General features: G+C 32.7%; 1 protein-coding gene across 2 annotated transcripts in view; it reads left to right on the top strand.

Moving 5' to 3' along the window:
• The window catches only part of ADAM29 (ADAM metallopeptidase domain 29), an 82,295-nt gene that overhangs the window by 8,825 nt on the left and 56,100 nt on the right, over window positions 1-17,370 (top strand). The window contains exon 2 of one of the 2 annotated variants that reach the window (XM_040470086.1): window positions 8,818-8,923. The exons of the other annotated variant lie outside the window; for it this stretch is intronic. The gene's annotated coding sequence lies outside the window, so the exon portion shown is untranslated. The remainder of the gene's footprint in view (window positions 1-8,817; window positions 8,924-17,370) is intronic. 2 annotated transcript variants of the gene reach the window in all.

Genomic DNA, 17,370 nt, shown 5'->3' with positions numbered 1-17,370 from the left:
TTGTTTGTTCATAAGCACGAAATTCAGCAACAACTTAGATCCTGCTCCAGGAGTATATTTTTCAAAGTGCCGTTGTAACTACCCAAGTTAAGCATAATAGTAGAGAACAGTGTTTAAAGAACTATTGTTGAAAACTAGCATCTCTGGTAGTAGTACCCATCATTTTGTGTTTTTAACAAGTTTAATAAGGGACTAGTAGGCAAACTTAAGTTTGAGGATCATTGGTATAGAAAAGATAACAATGTTTTTTTTTTCCACAGAAGGCAATTATTGCCCTTTTATACTCTAGCAATATCAACAACAGTACATTGTTTTTCATGTACTAAGCTAAAAGTGAGGAAGACAATAGATCAATATTGTCAACTTAGATAAATCAAATATAAGCAATTACAAATAACTAAGTAATCAATGTCTATATCTTTAGAATCTAAAAGTGAACTTAAAAACATCAAAGAAATGTTCTAAAAAATGTAAACTGCTCTGCTAGTTTTCAAGAAAATAACTTTTGGGGTATACATTATATATACTTGACATGGTCTTCTGCAATAATAGAATATCCAAAATTGTTATCTAATTAAATAAAGATATTTCAATGGGCCATGAAATGACAGGCTGTGGAACAGGGGTTGAATAATAATTATGTATATACAGAGTGCATATCTATAGATTGATCTTAGAAAACATATAGACAAAAATATCAATAGACATTAATATATAGGATTCCCTTCAATCATAAACAAATATTGACACTTAAACATTATGTTTACATCACAGATATGTAAAAGGAGAACATTCACTCTCACATTAAAATGAATGATACTCATAGGAGATAAGAATAAAATAAAGATATATATCACTACCAATGTGATCAGTGAAGTACAGACTTCATGTCTGAGTGTTGTATATTAAACCTGTGTACTCTATGTTAACTTAGGATCTATATTTAATCTTTGACAGGAATGAAAACACACAAAGCAAGTACTATACAAATATAATCTATGGGACAAATAACTGAATAGATACACATCATCCTGTTAATAATTGTCACTCCTGGGATGAAGTATGAGATTAAGGATAAGAAAAGCGTTTTCATTCTTTAGAAATCTGAATTGTTTAAAAATAAGCATGTATCCTTGAGTTACTTTTTTAAATTTTAATGACAATTAAAATATAATTATGATTTAGATATCCAAATATATTTACATAGATACTTGGTAATGTTCCAAGAAAATATTTAGTAAACTTAAAAAGATATCTGTGTTAGGGGTGTCTGGGTGGCTCAGTAGGTTAAGCATCTGAATCTTGATTTTGGTTCAGGTCACGATGCCAGGGTCATGGAATGGAGCCCCTCATGGGGCTCTATGCCCAGTGTGGAGACTGTTTGGGATTCTCTCTCTCCCTCCTTCTGCCCCTCTCCCCTATTCATGTTCTCTCAAGATATCTCTGTTAAATACCATAAAAATCAATGCAATATCTGTCTTTCTGTCTGTCTCTAACACTCTCTCTGAACACACACACACACACACACACACACACACACACTAAATAAAAAGATTTTTTCTTAATCTTCAAAACATATACAAAATAATTATATTATGAAACTTTTGTTTGAAAACCAGTTAAATTTGTCTCTAATATTTTTATAGCTTTCAATAGTATAAATGAATACAATCCAGAAATTATTTCCTATGAAAATAAGATTTATACATGAGAATTGCTCTGGAAGAAGACTTATCTTTTTCACAATGGGGATGATTATAAAGTTAAAAGTACAACATTGTTGAAAATGGAATTATGAAGAATAAGGGTAAAATAAGAGTAAAAAAGTGCTTAAATGAATGGTAATATGAGATCATTTTCAAATATAGGATTTTTAACTCCCAGAAGCCACTTTAAGGAGAAATGATTAATCGTCCTTAAAATTCATTTTATGTAGTGTTATATTGTTATACACTTAACTATAATACCTCTTTTTTCATATTAATATATAACAAAAGATAAAAATGTTAAATGATGCTTTTCCACAGAGTACTAAAAGATATATACAGAGCGACATCAAAAAGGAGAGTTACAGAAACAACTATTTATATAATAATTACATATATTTTCCTGCAGGAGTAGCTGTGGTGTTTTTGGTAATTATTTATTAGTAACTAACACGGGCCATAGAACAACCAGGGCCATCCCTAAATGTATCTTTGTCTCATACACCAGTAGCAACTCTCTTTATGCTTAGCACACACATTTTGTATTGTCATACTTAAATATTTCCAATGAGCTATTCTTATGTTTTTAAATGTGGAAAAATTTCTTCAGTTTTTTAATTGAAGTATAGTGGCATATAACATTATGTTAGTTTCATGTGTACAATATAATGATTCAATATTACAAAATAACCACAGCCATAAGTCTGTCATCTGTCACCATCTGTCACCATACATAAGCAAACTAGTGTGAGTGTGTGTGTGTGTGTGTGTGTATGTGATGAGAACTTTTAAGAAATACTTTCTTAGCAACTTTCAAATGTGTAGTTCAGTGTTATAAAATATAACCACCATGCAGTGCATTACATCCTCATGACTATTTTATAACTGAAAGTTTGTATCTTTGGACCCACTTCATCCATTTCACCCATCCCATACCTCTGGAAACCATTGTTTCCATAAACCATTGTTGGTTTCCATAAACCATTGTTGTCTTTATCTATGAGCTTTTTTGTTTTTTTTGGGAGATTTTAAATTTTTATTATTGTTAGTGTTTATTATTATTATTATTCCACATACAAATGAGAATAATATGGCTTATCTTTCTTTGTCTAACTTATTTCACCTAGCATAAAGCTGTCAAGGTCTATCCGTGTTGTTAAAAATAGCAATGTGTGTATATGTATATACACCACATTTTCTTTACCCATTTATTCATTGATGGACACTTAGACTGTTTCCATATCTTGGCTATTATAAATAATACTACAATGAACATAGGGGTGCATGAATATTTTTGAGTTAGTGTTTTTGTTTTCTTTGGATAAAAGTTCAGAAGTGGAATTGCTATATCATATGGTAATTCTATTTTTAATTTTTTTGAGGAAACTTCACATTTTTTTTCTATAGTGGTCGCACCAGTTTACATTCATACCCACAATGCATAAGGGTTCCCTTCTCTCCACATCCTTGCCAACAGCTTTTTATTTCTTGTCACTTTGATAAAACCATTCTAACAGGTGTGAGGTAATATCTCTTGGTTTTGATTTGCATTTCCCTGATAATTAGTGATGTTGAGCACTTTTCCATGTACCTATTGGCCATCTGTATGTCTTCTTTGGAAAAATGTTCACTCAGGTCTTCTGCACATTTTTAAATGTGATTGTTTATTGCTATTGAGTTGTATGGATTCTTTATATATTTTGTATGTTAACTCCTTATCAAATATATAAAAAAATATTTCATCCCATTCCAGTTTTCCTTTTCATTTTGTTGATGTTTTCTTTTCCAGTGAAGAAGCTTCTTCTTCTTCACTGGTTCCACTTGTTATTTTCTGCTTTTGTTGCCTTTACTTGTGTAGTCAGATCCAAAAAAATCACTGCCAATACTATATCAAAGAACTTACAGCCTATGTTTTCCTCTAGGAGTTTTATGATTTCAAAATATACATCCAAGTCTTAAACCCATCATGAATTATTTGTGTATGCTTAAGATATGGGTCCAGGTTCATTCTTTGGCACGTGGCTGCCAAGTTTTGCCAACATATTGAAGAAACTGTCCTTTTCTCAGTGTATATTCTTAATTCCTTAATCATAAATTAACTACCCATATATGCATGGGCTTCTGAACTCTATTCTGTTCCATTGACCTATGTGCCTATTTTTATGCCAATATCATACTGTTTTGAGTCTATGGATTTGCAAATATAGTTTGAAATCAAGGAATGTGATACCTCTAGTTTTGTTCTTTTTCAAGATTGCTCTGGCTATTTGGAGTCTTTTGTGAGAGAAGATATTTGCAAATGACATATCTGATAAAGAGTTAGCATTCAAAATACATAAAGAACTTATACAATTTAATGCTCCAAAAAATGAATAATCCAATTGAAAGCTGTGTTTAAATATATATAAACAATATTGACAAGCCTCTAGCTAGATTCGCCAAGAGTCTTGGTTCTCTATCCTGTTCCATTGATCCTATATGTTTACTTTTGTGCCAGTACCACACTGTTTTGATTACTACAGCTTTGTAATATAACTTGAAGTCTGGAATTGTGACACCTTCAGTTTTGCTTTTCTTCTTCAAAGTCACTTTTTGGCCATTTGGGGTCTTTTGTTGTTCCATATAAATTTTAGTGTTTTTTTGTTCTACTGTGAAAAATGCTGTTGGTATTTTGATAGGGATTACATTAAACCTGATTGCTTTTGTAGTATAAACATTTAAAAAAATATTTGTTCCTTCAATCCATGAGTATGGAATATCTTTCCATTTCTTTGTGTAGTCTTCAATTTCTTAAGAAATAGGCAGCAGAAACGAACAGACATTTCTCCAAAGAAGACATCCAGATGGCCAACAGACAAATAAAAAGATGCTCAACATCATTTATCATCAGGGAAATGTAAGTGAGATATCACTTCACACCTGTCAGAATGGATAAAATCAAACACACACACACACACACAACAGTACATGTTGGCAAGGATGTGGAGTGACTTGCACTGTTGGTGCAGTCACTCTGGAAAACAGTATGGAGGCTCCTCAAAAAGTTAAAAATAGAACTACCCTATGATGTAGCAATTGCACTAATTCACCCCCAAAATACAAAAACAGTAATTCAAAAGGATAAATGTACCCTTATGTTTATAGCAACATTATTTATAATAGCAAAATTATGGAAGCAGCCCAAGTCTCCATCGATAGATGAACGGATAAAGAAGATGTGATATATACACATAATGAAATATTATTCAGCCATAAAAAGAATGAAATCTTGCCATTTGCAATGACATGGATGGAGCTAGAGAGTATAATGCTAAGCAAAGTCAGTCAGTCAGAGAAAGACAAATACCATATGATTTTACTCATATGTGGAATCTAAGAATAAACAAACAAATGAGCAAAGGAAAAAAGAGAGAGAGAACCAAGAAATGGACTGTTAGCTATAGAGAACAAACTGACGGCTACCAGAGGGGAGGCTGGTGAGAAGGGATGGGTGAAATAAGCAATGGGGATTGAGGACTACACTTGTCATGGTGCACACTGGGTGTTGTATGGAATTGTTGAATCACTATACTGTATGCCTGAAACTAAGATAACACTGTAAACTATACTGCAATTTAAAATAAAATTTAAAAAGACCCAACTTTTAGTTTAATCAATTTTTTCAGTTTCTATTTTGTATATTTATGCTCTAATCTTTGTTAATCCCTTCCTTCTGCCAACTTTGAATTTTGCTTGTTCTTTTCCTACTTCCATTAGATGTAAAGTTAAGTTGTTTGTGATTTTTCTAGTTTCTTGAGGCAGGCATTTATTGCTATGAATGTAACTCTCAGAATTGCTTTTGCTGCATTCCATAAGTTTTGGTATGTTTTAGTTCCATTTTCATTTGTCTTAGGGTATTTTTATTTACCTTTTGACTTGACTTTGACATATATTTAGATTTTACAGTTTTGTTTGTTTGTTTGTTTGTTTGTTTTTGGAACTGATTTCTACTTTCATACCACTGTGGTCAGAAAAGATACTTAATATAATTTCAGGATTCTTAAATTTATTAAGACTTGCTTTGTGGCCTAACCTGTGATATATCCTGGAGAATGTTCCAGGCTGACTTGAGAAGAATGTATATTCAGTTCTTTGGGATGGAATGTTTTGTAAATATCTGTTACATCTATCTGGTCCAACATGTTTTTTGAGGCTGATATTTCCTTATTGATTATCCATCTGGACTACCTCTCCATTGACATAAGTGAAGTATTAAAGCCCCATACTACCATTGTATTGCTGTATTTTTCTCTTTTTAGTCCTGTTAACATTTATGTATGTAGGTGCTTCTATGTTGGATCCATAAATGTATGCAAATGTAATATCATCTTGTTGGATTGACAGCTTTATCATTATATAATATCCTTCTTTGTCTCTTATTACAGTTTCATTTCAAAGTCTATTTTGTCTGATGTAAGTATAGCTACCCCAGCTTTCTTTTGGTTTTCATTTGCATAGAAGATATTTTTCCATACCTTCACTTTCAGTCTGTGTGTGTCCTTAAATCTGATGTGAGATTTTTGTAGACAGCATATAGATATAGACAGGTCTTTCTTTTTTTTCCAGCCATTAAGCTGCGCTATGTCTTTTGATTGCAGAATTTAGTCCATATACATTTAAAGTAATTATTGATAGGTATACACTTACTGACTTTTTGTTCATTGTTTTCTGAATGTATTGTAGTTTCTCTCTGTTTCTTTCTTCTTTTTCTCTTCATTTGTGGTTTTATGGCCTTCTTTAGTGGTATGCTTAGATTCCTTTCATTTTATCTTTGTGTGACTGCTATAGGTTTTATGTCATCATCATGAGGATTATGTATAACATTTATTATAGTCCATTTTAAATTGATAACAGTTTAAGAGTGAATGAATTCTAAAGCTTTACATTTTTTCTCTCTCCAACACTTTAGGTTTTTGATGTCACATTTTGCATTTTTTATCTTGTGGATGCCTTAACTTATTAGTGTATAGTTATTTTTATGACTTTTATCTTTTAACCTTTATATTAGCTTTATATGTAATTAATTTACTACCTTTACTATATATTTACCTTTACCAATGAGATTTATACTTTCATATATTTTCTTGTTACTAGTTAACATCCTTTCTTTTTTAGCTTAAAGAAGTTCCTTTAACATTAATAGTGATGAACTCCTCTAACTTTGCTTGTCTGAAAATTTTTTTTTATCTTCCCTTCAATTCTGAATTATAACTTTTCTAGGTAGAGTATTCTTGGCTGGAAGTTTTTTGTTTTTTGTTTTTTGTTTTCTCAGTATTTTGAATATATTGTGCCACTCCCTTTGGCTTGTCAAGTTTCTGCTGAAAAATCTGGTATTAGCCTTATGACCTTTCCCTTGTTCATAAAAAATTATTTTTCCCTTACTGGTTTAATATTCTCTCCCTGTCTTTAACTTTTGACATTTTAATTATAAGTTGTCTTGGTGTGTATCTCCTCAGGTTCATCTTATTTAGAATAGTCTGGGCTTTCTGGATGGATGTCTGTTTCCTTCTCCAGACTAGGGAATTTTTCCGTCACTATTTCTTCAGATAAGGTTGTGGTTTTTTTTGTTCTGTTTTGTTTTGTCTCTTTCTCTCCCTTTTCTCCTTTTGACATCTCTATAAGCCTTGTTGTTACTCCATAAAGTTTTCTTTCTTTCTTTCCTTTTTTTCTTTTTTTAATTTTTTTTTTGTGTGAAAGAACACAAAGTAAAAAAAAAAAAAAACAACTACCATTTTGCCAGATATAATGAAATTATTGGTTTAGAAACGATTATCAGTAAGTCCAAAAACTATTAGAAGAATGATTTGTAATAAAAAAAGACTTTTGTATGGTTCTAAAACCATTCTACAAAGACTACTTTTGTTAGATTCTGTTTCAACAAGCTTGTTACAAAGAACATTTTGAGGATAAGTGGGAATTTGAATATGCACTGGATATTAGATGGTTTAAAAATAATAATAATTGATTTTGTTAGATCTAATGTTATTTTGACTATGTAGGAAAATACTTCTTCAGAGATGCTTATAAAAGTATATGGAATGTTATGTCATATTTTTCATAATTTGCTTTAAAAAAAGGTTTAAAAAATTTTTAGAAATTTAAAAGTCCTTGTTACATATGCAACGGTAGCATATTTAAAAATAAAAACTATAACACTCATACAAAACAAACAAGAAAATAACTTTACAGTTTAGCTCTGAAAAAAATGATGATTACATGTCATCCAAAATGGATGGAAGTTCAAGGAAATTTGTTTGTTTTCTTTTTTAAATGAAAAATGAATAAACTAGATAAGAAAAGAAACAATAAAAAAGAAGAGACAATTGGGGCGCCGGGGTGGCGCAGTCGGTTAAGCGTCCGACTTCAGCCAGGTCACGATCTCGCGGTCCGTGAGTTCGAGCCCCGCGTCAGGCTCTGGGCTGATGGCTCGGAGCCTGGAGCCTGTTTCCGGTTCTGTGTCTCCCTCTCTCTCTGCCCCTCCCCCGTTCATGCTCTGTCTCTCTCTGTCCCAAAAATAAATAAACGTTGAAAAAAAAATTTTTTTTAAAAAAAGAAGAGACAAAATAGTAGGTAAAAGGTACTAACTGAGGAAGTGAGATAAAAGATAAGGTAAAAGATAGTAGATAGTTTCTATAAAGTAAGAAGGGCAAACAGTCTTTGAAAGCTGATCATCTGTATCTGACCTTCTGAAACCTAGAAGCAGAGGATATTGACGTACAGTATACAAAAGATGATTTGTCTCATGGCACTGTGATATGTGTATAGGTAGCTAATGTTCTGAACAAAAACACAGAATAATGGCATTATTCTCACTCTTAAATGCTCTTCTTGTAAAACCCATTTGTATAGGAATCAATTCCTTTATAGTATAGCTCTCACAAGACCTTCTCATGGACCTCTGCCAGCCCAGTGAGGTAGATATTTTCCTTTATGCACAACATATGTTCCTATTCCCTTTTCCCAAATATGCTGGGTTTGTAGAGAAAATCACATAATGCTTACCCTAAAACGTGTTGTTTACATACTCTACATATCTCGTTTCATACCAAATGTTCTTATCTATTCCTCATAGAGTGGTGCAACTCTCCTCAGCTCTCCTCCCACCACTTCCCTAAGATATCTCTTTGATCCTATCTTGAGACACTTTCAAGAAAAGAAGTTATGAAGATAATCATGAGGTAACATTTTATGAAATAGTTTCCAAATTTTTCTTCCCCAACTTTTTTTTCCTCCAGTCCTCCAATGAATTATCAATTTAAATCACAGAAGTTACTTAGAAAGTACTCTGTCTTACATTCATTGTTTATATCTGGAGTCAAGCCAGTTTCATTTTCCAACCTGGTAGAATTTTGGTAGAATCTAACCCAGTCTTGTGCAAACAATATATGTATTTTTTCTGTATTGTATAAAACATTTTTAAAAATTTTTTTAAATGTTTATTTATTGTTGAGAGAGAGAGAGACAGAGCATGATTGGGGGAGGGGTAGAGAGAGAGGGAGACACAAAATCAGAAGGAGGCTCCAGACTCCGAGCTGTCAGCACAGAGCCTGACGTGGGGCTGGAACTCACAAACCGTGAGATCATGACCTGAGCTGAAGTCAGACGCTTAACTGACTGAGCCACCCAGGTGCCCCTCTTATGAAACTTTTCTTGATGTAAGATATTTTTTTAACAATATGTGTTTTCTCTATGTAAGTTTTAGAGCATGAAATCATTTATATACTTCAGGTTAAAAGGAAGATTATTATAAATCTTCAATCCAATATGGTAAATAAATATCTTTTCTGCATATTTTGAGAATAATACCCTTAGTTAATTGAAATTGTTCTTTTGGTTTTGTTAGTCACATTGTAAAGTGCTTAAGTATTCTGTATTTAAAGAAATAAAATGGTAAAGTCCATCGGTCATTTCTACGAACCAAAAGTATACAATGTGATTCATTTTTGATGGAGCAACTTTTAGTCAAACCATAAAGAAAACAGTGTGAGAATTTCAGTATTGTATTTTCCTGCTGATGTTTTGAGTATTTTACAATATGAAGTCTAAAGTTGTTTTCAAATAAATAGTAAATGGATATGTTTTTGAAAAATTAATTGAAGAAATATGTTACCCTGTTATAGTATTTAAGTAGGATCCATGATCTAAAATTAATTGGTAAATGTTAAAATTAAAGCATTAAATGTAAAAAAAAAATTTCTTTTGTAACAATAAAATTATATGTTTTAAAATTAGTTGATTGCTTATATTTCTGTCTAAAATGCTTGCCCCAGGATGATATTTTTTCCTTAAAAAATGTGTAAAATTTATATGTTGTAACCAGACATTATATGAGATACTTATTAATTTTTCCTAATTATATTTAATTTTTAAATAGAAAATGTAAATTCTCTAGAGAGTGCATGTAAAATTGCAGATAATTTTACAAATAGCAGAGATAAAATGAGATTTTGAATATACATGTATAAATAACATTTACATAGTATTTGGTGCTTCATTTTATGAGTGTAATCATTAGAGACATATATATGTGATATCTAAAATAACCTTAGTTATAATTTTGAAATAAACTAAGCAAATACTTAAATATAATACAGTGTTTTTTAATTAAAAAAATTCTTTTTAATCTTTATTTATTTTTGAGAGAGATAGAGGCAGAGCATGAGCAGGGGAGGGGCAGAGAGAGAAGGAGACACAGATTCTGAAGCACAGACTCCAGGCTCTGAGCTGTCAGCACAAAGTCCCATGCGGGGCCTGAACCCACGAAAGCAAGTTCCTGACCTGAGCTGAAATTAAATGCCCACTGACTGGGCCACCCAGGCGCCCCAAATATAATACAGTTTTTAAATTAGATTTACATCTAATTTGGATATGCACATAGCATGATTCTGTTATTTGGCAAGAAATAGTATTCCATATCATATATTATAAATTATGTGATACTAATATATTTTCTTGGGATATTTTATATGTATTGAACATTTAACAAACCTTTATTAAATATTCAATGTGTGGAAGGCATGTTATTAACTGTTATAGTGGATATATATGGAAATAATTCCTATGTGTGTGTTTGTGTGCATGCTCCCCTGTGGTCAAATTTTAAAAGAGCTTCTAAGCTACAAGAGTCAAGGAAGGTTTCAATAAAAGGATTTGAATTTTCACATGGAGTTCTAAATATACAATAAAAATAGAAATAAATAAATCCACTAGATAGCCAGACTCAAGCAGTTATGGTAACAATTAATTTGAATATGAGACCCAAATGGGATCACTCTATTAATTGTCCAACTCATACATTAACCCATGATTCTTCTTTCTAACCTTTAGGACCTTGATTTGGTAGAAGTGAATGTAAGTATCAAATTCCTTAAATATTTCAAAATGTGAAGACAAATTCAAACCATATATAAACTTTAAATAAAGAACTGAAATGTAACTGTCACCAGGGAATATCAATAAACACAATGTAAATAAAACACAATGTTTCCATTTAAGTCTGTTAACAGTGGTAGCTAATTAGTTGAAATGTCCCTACAGATCAGATCATAAGCAGCTTAAGTTCTAAAAATACCATGGCATACTTGTGGCTTTGTCTCTAGCATATTAAGAACGTAAAAGTTGTCACACACAATTTTTCAACAAGAAAAAAGATAAAAAAAAGATAAACAAACTGAAATCAGTGACTTTTCTGGGAGCCATTAGAGAGCTGGAGTCACAGAACAAATTGTCATCTGCTCTAGAGACAGGCAAATATAGGGGGTCACACCTAGGATCTGCTTACTTGGAGCAGAAGTTACTTAAGCCATAAACTGGTAGGAACATTTTAAGAGTAATTTTGATGAATTCTAGGGCCTTATTTTGAGAGAGACAGAGAAAGTGCGAGCAGGGGAGGGGCAGATAAAGAGGGAGAATCTCAAGCAAGCTCTGCACTGTCAAAGCCTCAATGGGAAAAAAATATTTGAACAGTCTCATCAAAGCAAATACAAATAGCAAACAACCAGAGGAAAATATTCTCAACAACTCTTGTCATTAGGAAGTTGCAGATTGGGGTGGCTGAGTGGCTCAGTCGGTTAAGCGTCCGACTTTGGCTAGGGTCATGATCTCAGGGTTTGTGAGTTCCAGCCCCACGTCGGGCTCTGTGCTGACAGCTCGGGGCCTGGAGCCCCCTTCAGATTCTGTGTCTCCCCCTGTCTGCCCCTCTGCCGCTTGCACTCTGTCTCTCACATTGTCTCAAAAATAAATAAACATTGAAAAAAAAAAAAAAAAAGGAAGTTGCAGATGAAAACAAAAAAATACTGTTACATACATCTAAGAATGGGTAAAATCCAGGGGCACCTGGGTGGCTCAGTCTGTTAAGCATCCGACTCTTGATTTCAGCTAGGTCATGATCTCATGGTTTGTGAATCCAAACCTTGTATCAGGCTCTGTGCTGACAGCATGCATCCTGCTTGTGATTCTCTCTCTCCCTGTTTCTATGTCCCTCCCATGCTCTCTCACTCTTTCTGTCTCTCAAAAAGTAAATAAACAAACAAACAAACAAACAAACAAAGGTAAAATCCAAAAACTGACACTACCAGTTGCTGGTAAGAATGCAGAGCAAGAGGAACTCTCATTAATTACTGGTAAAGGACAATGGCACAAACACTTTGAAAGGTATTTTGTAAGTTTCTCACAAAGCTAAATATAATTTTGCCATAAAATCCAGCAATCATACTCCTGAGTGTTTATGCAAACAATCTGAAAATTTGTCAGTATAAATACCATCACATGAATGTGGCAAACAGATTTATTCTTAATCACCAAAAACTAGAAATGACCTTCAATATGTAAATGAATAAACAAACTGTGTTATATCACTATAAGGGGTATCATTCAGTACTTAAAACAAACAAGCAAAAACTATTAAGCAATGAAAAGACATGGATGAACCTTAAGTACATACTGCTAAGTGAATGAAGTCAGCCTGAAAAGTTTACATAGTATTTGACTTCGTTTAAATGAGATTCTGGAGAAGGCAGAAAAATACAATAAGAAGACTAGTGGGTGGTAGGAATTTGTGGCAAGTGCATTGTTCCCCATCTCTTAGATGTGGGCTGTGCAAAGGGACATACTGCCAGAGTACAGTATAAAAAAGGGGAAGGAGTAACTTTACAGTGAAGAAATTGGACAAATGCTATCAAGACAGTTGATCAAAGTCAACCTCAATTGTAATAAGTCACGTTAATAGTAGGTACTCTTTACATGATATGATGAAATGGACGCTGTTTTCGTGGCTGTCCTCACAAAAATGCATACTCTCCGTCTAATCATGAAAAGAATCAGATAAGCCTTAATTCAGGGATATTCTACAAAACACCTGACCAGAAATACACGAAAGTTTTTGTCATCAAAAACAATCCCACCGGGGCCCCTGGGTGACTCCGTTGCTTAAGTGTCTGACTTTAGCTCAGGTCATGATCTCACAAGTTAGTCAGTTCCAGTTCTGAGCTGTCAGTGCAAAGCCTGCTTTGGATTTTCTCTCTCCCTCTCTCTCTGTCCCTCCCCCACTCTCTCTTTCTCAAAACAAATAAATAAACTTAGAAAAAAAGTCCCACAGACAAAAGACCCTAAGAAGGCATGGGGGGTTATTGTAATGTGGAATCCTGGAAAGAATCTTGGAACTAAAAGTAGACATTAGATAAAAATGCTAAAGTCTGAAAAAAGCATAGACTTTGTTTAATAACCTGTCATTATTGGTTCATTAACCATGTAAATATACCATATAATGCAAGATGTTATAGGGAAAACATGGGCATGGGAGTATATGGGAACTCTCTGCACCGTATTTGCAATTTTTCTGTAAATCTAAACCTTGCCTAAAAAAAAGTTGATATTAAAAAAACGATTAAAATATCATGGCAATCTTGCGCCTTTCATATATTTATGCCTCCAATGCTACTAAATATAGAATTAATAAAATGGCTCTTCTGTTAAAGATAGGAAGAAAGAAAACACCTTACAAGGAAGTGACTTTATGCAGTTCTTTTTTAAACTATTCAGTACAAATGTTCTCTGACAGAATTTGTTTTACATTATTAAATCTGGAAGTGTTTTCATACCTCTTATACTAATGCCAAAATTAAGGAGCCAGGAAAGGTATCCATTTCAAAGGAAAAAGGAAGTGGTTATCTAGTTTCCTCTGCAAAGGCTTGTGTTCCCGAAAAACAGAAGTGAATCAGACAGAAGATAAAATGTTAGATTAAAATTGATGACAAAAATTACTTTGAAAGACTTAGAAAAAAAATCTAGAAATTCATGATGGGTGTTTTCTGTTTTTCTTGCTTGCTGGGAGATAAATGAAAGCAAAGTTACCATACACATGTTTCTAAAGATATGGGAACACACAAAGAAACACTGTTTCAAACACTCTAAACACTCAGCTTCCCTCCAAACCCATTTATTTAGAAAACTGTTTCCTGTTCGGTGTAGAAGAAAATATATTTTGTTGTTAAAAAGAATAAACTGAAAATTAAAGAAACCATTTGTTGTCTTTAAAAATAATAGTAACTATCATTTATTAAATACATAGGGTATGGAAGGCATTGCCCTAAATATTTAAGCTGGGATATCCCATGTAACCATCAAAACCTTAGTAGGGCACAGACATTACTATTTTATTTCATTCTTATTTTACAAAAAAAGAAACCAAATGTATGATCATTTACCTACATATCTAGTATGTATAAGTGCTGGTATTAGAATTTAGGAATAATGCTTCAGACGGATGCCTACTTTGCCCTCTAGTCATAAGTCAACAAGACAACTTAGCCTACAGAAAAACTTTTCCTCAATCCAGGAGGACATGATATTTGTAAATATTTATGCATCCACCTAAAAACATAAAACGACCTAAAGATAACAGACCTAAAGATAGAGCAGACATATATAGCAGACTTAAAGACTGAAAAAGACTGCAAAGAATAAGAGTTGGAATTATTAAAAGATAAGATCGAGAAGCCTTTAGTAGGCTCACTAAGAAAAAGAACGTAAATAAAGTCAGAAATGAAACAGGACATGTTACAACTGATACCACAGAAATACAAAAGATCATAAGGGACTACTATAAACAATTATGCACTAACAAGTTGGACAACCTAGAAGAAATGGATAAATTCTTAGAAACATGCACTCTCCCAAGCCTGAATCATGAAGAAACAGAAAATCAGCATATACCAATAGTAGTAAGGAGATTGAATCAGTAATCAAAAACCTCCCAACAAACAACAGTGCAGAAACAGATCATTTCACTGATGAATCCCGCCAAACATTTAAAGAGTTAATACCAATCCTTCTCACACTCTTCCAAAAAAATAGGGCAAAAGGGAACATATCCCAGATCATTTTACAAGTCCAGCATTACCATGGAAACAAAACTAGATAAGGACACTACAAGAAACCAAACCAAAACAAAACAAAACTACAGGCCAAAATCCCTGATGAACATAGATGCAAAAGTCTTCAACAAAATATTAATAAACTAAATTCAACAATACATTGGAAGAATCATACACCATGATCAAGTGGACTTAATTCTTATGATGCAAGGATGGTTCAACACACACAAATCAATCAATATTATACACCACATTAAAATAATAAAGGATAAAAATCATACAATTAACTTAGATGAAGAAAAGGAATGTGAAAAAGTTTAACATTCATTTGTTATAAAAACTCAACAAACTGGGTATAGAGGAAAAGTACCTCAACATAATAAAGACCATATATAACAAGCCCATAGAGAGCATCAACCTTGGTGAAAAACTGAACACTTTTCCTCTAAAATCAGGAACAAGACAGATATGTCCATTTTGCCGCTTTTATTCAACATAATATTAGAAGCAATTAGGCATAAAAAAGACATAAAATGAATCCAACTGAGAGAGGAGGATGTAAAACTGTCACTATTTACAAATAACCTGATTTTATATATAGAAAAGCCTAAAGACTCCATCAAAAAACTCTTAGAATAAATGAATTCAGTAACATTGCAAGATAGAAAGTCAAGATCTAAAAATCAGTTGCATTTCTATACACTATCAATGAACTATCAGAAAAAGAAATTAACAATCCCATTTGTAATTTTATCACAAGGTATAAAATACCCAGGAATAAATTTAATTAAGACGGTGAGACACCTATGCTCTAAAAACCAGAACACAGTAATGAAAGAAATTGAAGAGGACACAAATAAAAAAAGAGATATCATGCTCATGGATTGGAAGAATTAATATCATCAGAATGTCCATACTACCCAAAGCAACCTATAGATTCACTGCAATCCCAAGCAGAATTCCAATGGCATTTTTTACAGGTATGGAAAACAATCCTAAAATTTGTATAGAAACACGAAGACCCCAAATAGTGAAAACAATCTTAAGAAAAACCATAGCCGGAGGTATTACATTCATGATTTCAAACTGTATTCCAAAGCCTTAGTATTCAAAAGTTTATGCTATTGTCATAAAAACAGACACCTAAATCAGTGGAACAGAATAGAGAGACCAGAAATAAGCCCAAGCATAGATGCGAAGCTAATTTGTGACAAGGGTCCCAAGAATACACTGGTGAAAGGATAGTCTATTTAATAAACAGTGCTGGAAAAACTGGGCAGGCAGCTGCAAAAGAGTGAAACTGGACCATATCCTGTCTTACACCAAACACTAAAATCAACTCAAATTGGACTGAATTCTTAAAGATTAAAGACTTAAAGATTAAACACTTGACTCTAAGACCTTAAACCATAAAACTCCTAGAAGAAATAATAGAGGGTAAGATACTACACATTGGTTTTGGCAGTGATTTTAGGGTGTGTGTGTGGGGGGGGGGTTGACACTAAAAGCAAAAGCAACAAAAGAATAAACAAATGGGACTATATTACAGTAAGCAGCAAAAGAAACCAATGAAATGAAAAGATTACCTACTGAATGGTATAAAATATTTACAAATCATGTATCTGATAAGGGGTTAATATGCAAAATATATGAAGAACTCACGCAGCTCAATATATAAATATCCCAGTAGTTCAATTAAAAAATGGGTAGAGGAACTGAATGCATACCTTTCCAAAGAAGACATACAGATAACTAACAGGTACTTGACAAGGTGTCTAACATCAGTAATCATAAGAGAAATACAAATAAAAACAACAGTGAGATATTATTACCCATAACCTGTTAGAATGGCTATTATCCAAAAGATGAGAAATAAAAAGCACTGGCAATGATGTGGAGAAAAGGGACCCCTTGTATGTTGTTGGTGAGAATGTAAACTGATGCAACCACTATGGAAAACAGTATGAAATTTTCTCAAAAAATTAAAAATAGAATGACGATATGATCCAGTAATTCCACTATTGGATATTTATCTGAAGAAAACAAAATCACCATCTTGATAAGAAATATTCACTTTCATGTTCATTGCAGCATTATTTACAATAGTTAATATATGGAAACAACTTAAAGTGCCCATCCATGGATGAATGGATAAAGAAAATATGATTATATATATTTTTAACTACAATATTTATTAAAATATTGTAAATCAATATATAAATATAAAAAAAATACAAAAAGATCACATTTAC

Source organism: Herpailurus yagouaroundi, unplaced genomic scaffold (assembly GCF_014898765.1).
Source record: "Herpailurus yagouaroundi ecotype Mexico unplaced genomic scaffold, PumYag 28, whole genome shotgun sequence".
Lineage (NCBI taxonomy): Eukaryota > Metazoa > Chordata > Mammalia > Carnivora > Felidae > Herpailurus > Herpailurus yagouaroundi.
The sequence above is the reverse complement of the archived record's forward strand: the minus strand, read 5'-3'. Positions and strand labels throughout refer to the sequence as shown.